This window comes from Anas acuta, chromosome 3 (assembly GCF_963932015.1).
Source record: "Anas acuta chromosome 3, bAnaAcu1.1, whole genome shotgun sequence".
NCBI lineage: Eukaryota > Metazoa > Chordata > Aves > Anseriformes > Anatidae > Anas > Anas acuta.
In genome coordinates, this window is record NC_088981.1 from 10,996,953 (window position 1) to 11,004,217 (window position 7,265).

At 39.9% G+C, this 7,265-nt stretch overlaps 1 long non-coding RNA gene across 1 annotated transcript; it reads right to left on the reverse strand.

The window, feature by feature from the left end:
* Positions 1-322: 322 nt before the first annotated feature.
* On the reverse strand, positions 323-6,745 carry LOC137852953 (uncharacterized). Its single transcript, XR_011094089.1, has 3 exons — positions 6,646-6,745; positions 5,725-5,948; positions 323-3,982 (listed from the first exon to the last, which is right to left on the reverse strand). It is a non-coding gene; the product is annotated as an uncharacterized lncRNA (long non-coding RNA).
* Between the last annotated feature and the right edge of the window lie 520 nt (positions 6,746-7,265).

The window sequence follows — 7,265 nt, forward strand, 5'->3', positions numbered from 1 at the left end:
AACCCAGTCAGGAAATGAAATATATCCTTTAACATGAAACTGAAGACATCAATTGTTTGTGGTTCTTTTGCTGAAATACCTTGCCATGTCTCTCATGGACTGACTACAAGGCCAGTCTTTCATTCTGATGACTCCACCAGTGTCGATAAACATAGTTTGAAAACGGACCTAAAAGGACCTGTGGGATTTTTATTTTACACATTTTTCATTAAGGCGCAGCTTTCTAAAACATGATTAAATACTTGATAACTTTTACCACTGTTAAAACTGATTAGTCTGTAATTTATTTTTTTTTTAAATAAATAAAAAAAAATGCCCCCAAACTTCCAGAAGATCAAAAGCCTGCAAAAAAGGTTCTTAAACATTAGAAACAGCTGCTTTTGCATAACTATTAATACATCCATTCCTTCTAGTACAATGTAGTTTCTTCACAGTAGCTGTTACGTATGTTAGCAAAGGAATTGTATTCTCACTCAAAATAGTCATTGGCTTTTTGTCAACCAAAAGCTATAATCAGAATAATTTTCATATAAGTAGCTCTTTCACAATGAAGGTCTTGCATGTAAGAGATTTCTAACAACTCTGAGCTGGAAAGGGACTGTTTTTAAAAAAGGAAAATGCTATTAATATCACTGTATTATAGAGAAGTCAGTTACATAAGAAGGAAAGCAATAGAGAAGCACAAACACAGTCAGACTCGATAAGATAGCCAGAGTGATACCATTTGTCAGTACTGGTCACTACAAGGAGCAAAGAAATTAGAAAGCAATTATTGTTTGCCTAAAGGAAACAAAATATCCTGAGCCTTTGTTTAGTAGTTTGGATCAAAGTCATGGGGCCATTTAGTTACATCTTGTCAAAAATAACTTACAATATTCTCAATCAAAAACACTGCTTCATTTTTAAATGCAGCAGTTTTTGTTTCCCTGTTATTCTTCTGGCAGAGAGTTCCACAGATCAGTTGTTCATATTGAGGCTTTTCGTAAATCAGTTTCAACTGTTATCTGTCTACTTCATTGGCAGGACTTTTGTCTTTTGTTATGAGAGAGGCTGAAAAGGACATGACTCACTTTCTGTATGTTTGATCTGTTATGTAACTCTCAACTCATTTACATTTACCATAGATAATCCTGGTGTTTTCAACCTATTTTTTCCAGATACTTCTTTAAGCTTCTAAGCATTTCACTTAGCCATCCCTGGATCCCTCTTGTTTCTGCTCTCTTGTCTTCTTCCTGTAGATCCACATGGAACTTATATAGTGACACTATTGTAATAGGACAGTAATAAAAATTATACTAAATGCCCATATATTATAAACAAATGTCTAGATGAGATTTTACAACACTTATCTCATCCCAAGGCTCTCATTTTTTAGATTTTGTACTATCAATGTAGAAGTACAATGAATTCTCTTGCTAAGAAAGCCATGGCTTGGCAGAGCCAGTTGGCATATGATACTGCTACTACTTAATAATTAGAGCTGAGTGAAAATAAAGGTATTTAAATTACAGGAGAGCTGCAGCACTGAACTTGACTTTTCAGCCTGCGCATAAGCATTCCTATTGCTGCTGGAGGTATATTGATAGTGACTCATAGCACGGCGGTACCGAAAATCTGTTGTTTCAGGGCCTGTGGTCTTCTACAGGATGATCACATTACAATTTGAATGCTTCTTGTACATCGGGGTATCTTTAATTCTGGAGTGTGTGTTTTAGGAAGGCTTGCACACTCCAGATTTCAGAGTATCTTGCTGCTGACACTGAGCATTAGGCAGTGTGAATGGTTCATTTCAAGTGATCTTGGTCTGTGGTGAAAAGAACAGGAACAAGTCCAGTACACACAGAACAACCGGCTTTTGTTTACTGAGTTAAAGCTGTAAAACCATAAAGGCAGCAAAAGCTGAAATCAAGGGAAATAGAAATAATGGAGTGGGAAGGGAAAAGGAGAATCAACATTTGAGGGTTCTTCTGTATGAAACAGAGATCTGGTTTTTGGTGATGGGGGAAAGGCATGAGTCACTCTTCCAAAACTTTGCTTGATGCAACAGCCTCTTTATTTTAGTTTGGATTTGAGGCTCCTGGAGGTGAAGAGATTTTTTATCAGCAAGAATTCACTGACAGCTTGCCAACCTCTGTACTTAAAGCCTGATTCATCAAAGCCTAAAAGTAGCCTTACATGATAGTAAATGTGCTCCTAGATTGCCAGCTGAAGCTAAGGTCCTCCCTCCTAAGATGCGGGAATCACTTTCTTAGATTTTATACTTAAAATTAAAAAAAAAAAAAAAGCTTTCAGTGTTCCTGATCAAGTCTTCCTGCTCTCACTGAAAGAGAGATTTTTCCTTGAAAAATCTTTGGTCTTATAGAACATTTTAATACAGATCCTCTTAGGAAATGTGATTGCTGTGGGGCATCTGGCTTGCAATCAGTCAGTCCTTTCAGAGCCTAACTCTTCCGTCCTGACATCGGCCCAGAGCATGCCCAGTGATGTCCCGGGGAGCCATGTGCCTTATATGTCCACTGCAACTTGCCGGAGGTCAAGCAGGGGGAAGCCAAAGGATTTGTGCAAATGGTGGAGCCAAGCAGAAGGTCAGGGATGGCATTTTGTGGCCATGGGAAAGAGACAGTTCTTTCTCCTGGGTCAGGATGAGTCTCTGTCAGTGCCGAGTCTCAAAGGATCATGGGGCTTCCATGGCTGGCACCCAGTGTTCTTAATTTTGTGGTGAGTAAGAGCCCTGAAAGCACATAATTTAGTCCGTCTGAAGATAATTGTTGAAATAAATCAGTCTCTTGTTTAAGGAATAAATCTGCAGCAAGTATCAAGAGAGCCTAAAGCACTGCTGATTTTAATCATTACTCTACGTGGGGAAGTGCCTATACTGCTTAGCGTTTCCAAACCAGCAGCGATACTATTAAAAAATCAAGAGTGGATTGAGAAGCTGTCACAATTCAAATTAAAGGGTTTGGGGGATTACTGAATTCACAGCTGAAAGAGGAGAGGCCTGGCGAGCCCCGACCCCACAGTCCACACCAGGTGTAGCTGACTAGCACCCCACACTTCTCTTTGCTGCTTCAGTTTCCACATCTGAACACTGGGATATTGTGACCAGCATTCCCGTGTGTGTTGCCCTTCTGGAGAGGAGAACCACTCCATGGCAGATGGATATTTTTACTTCTTGGCATTGATGGGCTGTTGCTGGAAGATGGGCTGGGTATGACAGGAAATGTGCTGTGGTGTGTCAGGCTGTCCCGCAGAGAGCGATTCCAGGCAATGGCCGGTGATTTTTATTGGGCTGCCCTGTGGTCATCCAGTCAGCTCCCCAGGGCTCCGTTGGTTGGCTCCAGTGATTTTCTCATTCAATAGCATGCCCCGCTTTGCTAGGGGTTTTTTGGGGCTTGGCTGGTCAACAAGGGATTTTTTGGGGTGTGAAAAGGATCAGTTTGGGTGAGATGGGTTCTAGCAAAGTAGAAATTACACTGGTCAGCTGTGGCTGGAGAGTCACGCTTCTCCAAAACTCCCCAGCCTTGATGTGGGAGCTGCACTGTGACAGAGAAGGCTCCCTATGGAGGCAGGATGTGGGCTGTGATAGCCACTGAGGCAATCTGTCACCATCCATGGGCAAGGTAGGACTTAGCAGACTAGAACTTCTTTTTGAGGCTTCATGGTTGAGTTAGGACTGGGCAATTCGGTTGCTTCTATGGCAGTTCTCTGGATACTGGCTGGTTAAAAGGCAGATCCTTGTTCAGCTAGTTTATAATCTTTTTGTTAAATTAAATGGCAAAGATATTGGGCCATTTATATAAAAATGATGAATCCTGGATGGATTGTAGGCAGGAGATAGGATTGTCGCTGCTGCTTACCTGTATTCTTCCTGGCCCCTGGTTGAACCCCCAGAGAGACCTGGTGATCTCGATATTCTCCCATGTTTTTGATCATTTCTCCCTTTTCTTGAAGAGCACATGGAGTACTTGTTTCTGGAGCTTTCCTGGAGGAACAGACACTGCTTTTGCCTTTTCCCCTGCAACCAACCCCATTTATCTCCAAACTGGGAAGCACTCGCTACCCTATTCAAACTGATTGTAGTGTTAAAAAAAATAAATTCATACAGCTTTTGGCTCAGCACCATTTGAATAATTCTAAGTGGCTGGGAATTAATTCACTGTGCCAAGTTGCTTTGAAGAAGAGATCTAGCTACATTTTATTTTGGTTATATTTTGTATGAAATGTGTGGGGTTATTGGAACCAGATATATTGACTTTGCACTAGGCTGGTGTGCACCAGTTATAAATGTGTCGCCTGGCATATGGAATCAAAACCGAGGGTTTTCTCAGACACAGATGCCACCCAGCTCCCTCAATTCTTGGTATCCTGCTCCTTGGTACACTACCATGTCTAATAGATACAAAAACACAGGGTCCCAGTGCTATTTCCAGTGACTCATCCATTTTAGAGATCTTAGAACTTGCTTTTGTCTGAAGCAAAATATTTGTCGCATGTTATTAGAAGGGGCCAGAAGCCACTTTACTGTGTAATAAATCAGAAGTAACCATAAGGATTTAAAATACAGCTAAATATATGCAAGTATGAGACCTGTTTAGCTCCAAAAGTGGTTGTGGGTATAAACAGTGTGTCACAAGCCCTTCTATCGTGTCTGAGTTACAATAATGTACATAAATCACAGAAGTGTCATATGTCATAAGCACAAGCTTCACAGGCAACCATTCTTACAAATCTTCGCAGAAAATGTTGGGAACTGTTGTCTTTGTTCAAAGTTAAAAAAAGTCTACTTAGAGTGTTTGTAAATCAGCCCTGAGAGAATGAATTGTCAGAGGAAGAGCACGGAAGCAGAAGTGTGACATTTCCAGCTCTCTGTAGAGGGAGGTCTGTTCTACAACACATTTCAGGTGACAAAACACAAATATGATGCCAAATGGAAAGAAAGAATAGACCCTCTGCTGCTGGGAATAAAAGAAGACTATAGTAATGTGATTATGGTAATGGTCAACAAGTCATAGTCTTGTGCCTTTGTTCACTGTAATTAACTTCTTGGAATGGCACAGTTGCTTTCTCTGTGCTCATCAGATGGCCCTGCTTTTGTGTCCACAGTCTGTTATTTCTCTTGAAGGGACTGCAAGCCTCCAAGTGCATTACTAAATGAATTCATTGCTGGAACAAAGATTCAGTAGTAGAATAGAGATTGATATCTTTTGTTGTCAGACATTCAATACCATATAGCAATCCAATTACTTAAGCTGTTTCTATCAGTCTTATTACGGCTCACTATTGAGGCATGCTTTAAAGCTGGATAATTCTGTCTTGCAAGAATGTAGTGGAACAGATTAGAGCTTTAATGAGAAGGCTTTCTGTGGGCGAGCGCATTTCCATTGTATGTATTGGGATTGAGGAATCATACCTAGGCAAAGGGCCGGAGTCATTGTTGCAAAGACCGATCAAAGGAAAGCCTGAAATCTGTACAACTGCTTGAAGAACTTTTATGGGTTATAAAAAAAAAAAATAAAATAAAAACTGGCAAGGTTTCTCACTGTTATTGCCTATCTGATGAGAATCTGTGGTACACGGGGAAAAGGAAATTGCTTATTGGAATTCAGATTGCGGGATGGATATCTCATTTTGTGTTTGAACTTTTCCTCCGCTGTGCTATAGGTCAAATTTTGTGCTTAGCTGTAGTATTTTTAGGAATGCTGGCAGCAAAAGTTGAATACTTACGGTGTATACAGCTACCCAGGGTAGATACTAGGAGAGGCATGTTTCTAGCACACACACACCAGAAAAGAAGCCTCTGATAATTGCACACAAAGGCAAAAGCTTAGATGAGCAAGTCAGCCTTCACATGGTTGCAGCCTTGGTAACTCTCTCTTTAGGAAAAACAGGTGTAGACTGGGTCCCAAAGACAGCAGAAAGCTGGAATCTGTAAGACCTCAAACCTGTGGCTGAAACAAGGGGGTGGAAAATAGTTATTTTTCTGTGGGGAAAAAAAGTCAACAATGTAAATATAAACAAACGTAATTACTTCACAGTTTTTGTGTATGTATAAAACACTCACACCAGTGTTTATTGTGGCAAATACAAGCAGTAGAGATTTGGGAGATCCCACGCTAAATCTCCATGTCTGGCAAGACAATTTGGCTTTTTCTTGAACGTACAATTTCTGATGGACTTTTGAAATGAAAATAAACCTATCTAAACTTGCCTCCTCGCTACCCTTAAATATTTGAGAATATATATATATATACATACATACACATATTGGTTTGATAAATGCCCCAAGGCAAATCCTTACTTGGTGTGTGTGGCAAAAGCTCTGTAATTGCTGCAGGACAATGTTGATTTCCAACAATTTAAGGATATGGCGTATTTTTCCTAGATGCAAAAAAATGTGTGTGATTTATGCTCTTATTATGATAAGCCTGATTTTCCATTTCTTATGGTTGCTTTACACTATCAACAGCTAAATATTTCCTCATCAAGCACACAGTTACCAGGTATTACAATGCATACATTCTGACTGGCCGTAATATTTTCAAAGTATTGTTTAGAAGAATAGCAATTATGAAGACATTTTCCAAAGGAAATTGTATTAGAATTAGGATAAGGATGTGGGTGTGTGAACATAAGTCTGAGGCATACCTGAAAGTTGATCTATGCATGTAGGTTTGTTTCTGAAAGAATTCGTGTTTCCATTTATAGGCCACCAATACTGCTTTGCTTCAGCAGTGAGGGTTTGCCATGGTTCTGGGCAGAAGCTAAACTTTATTTGTAGCCTTAATTGCTTGATGTGGATTGCAGTTAATGTTTCATGAAGCAAAGGATAGTAACTGCTCATTTTGCCAACAGCTACTGCTAAGATATTTATTTTAGGTCAGAGTTAAGGTGATTTTGTGCTGAAGTATCATTTTCTTTCTCACTCAGGAGTGAAAGGGGCAATTAAAGATTTTGGGTGGCCCGACCTTTATTCTTTTCATTGCTGACTTGTGACAAGTGATGTCTACAGTAACTACTTTCTTGTCATTTATTTACTCTGTTTATGAATGAAACATTTGGGCTTGGAATTTTCCAAGGGGAGCTTTTTTGGTGCATTTTCATTTATTTTGTCTAAATACATTGAGATCTCCAGGCCAGATACTCAGCTGGTGTAAATCAGCTTAGTTCTACTGACGTCAGTGGAGCGGCGCCAGCAGAAGATCTGACCCACTTCTTTAATCTGATCACTTGTACATCCCATTTATTTCAGACTACATCAGAGTGAG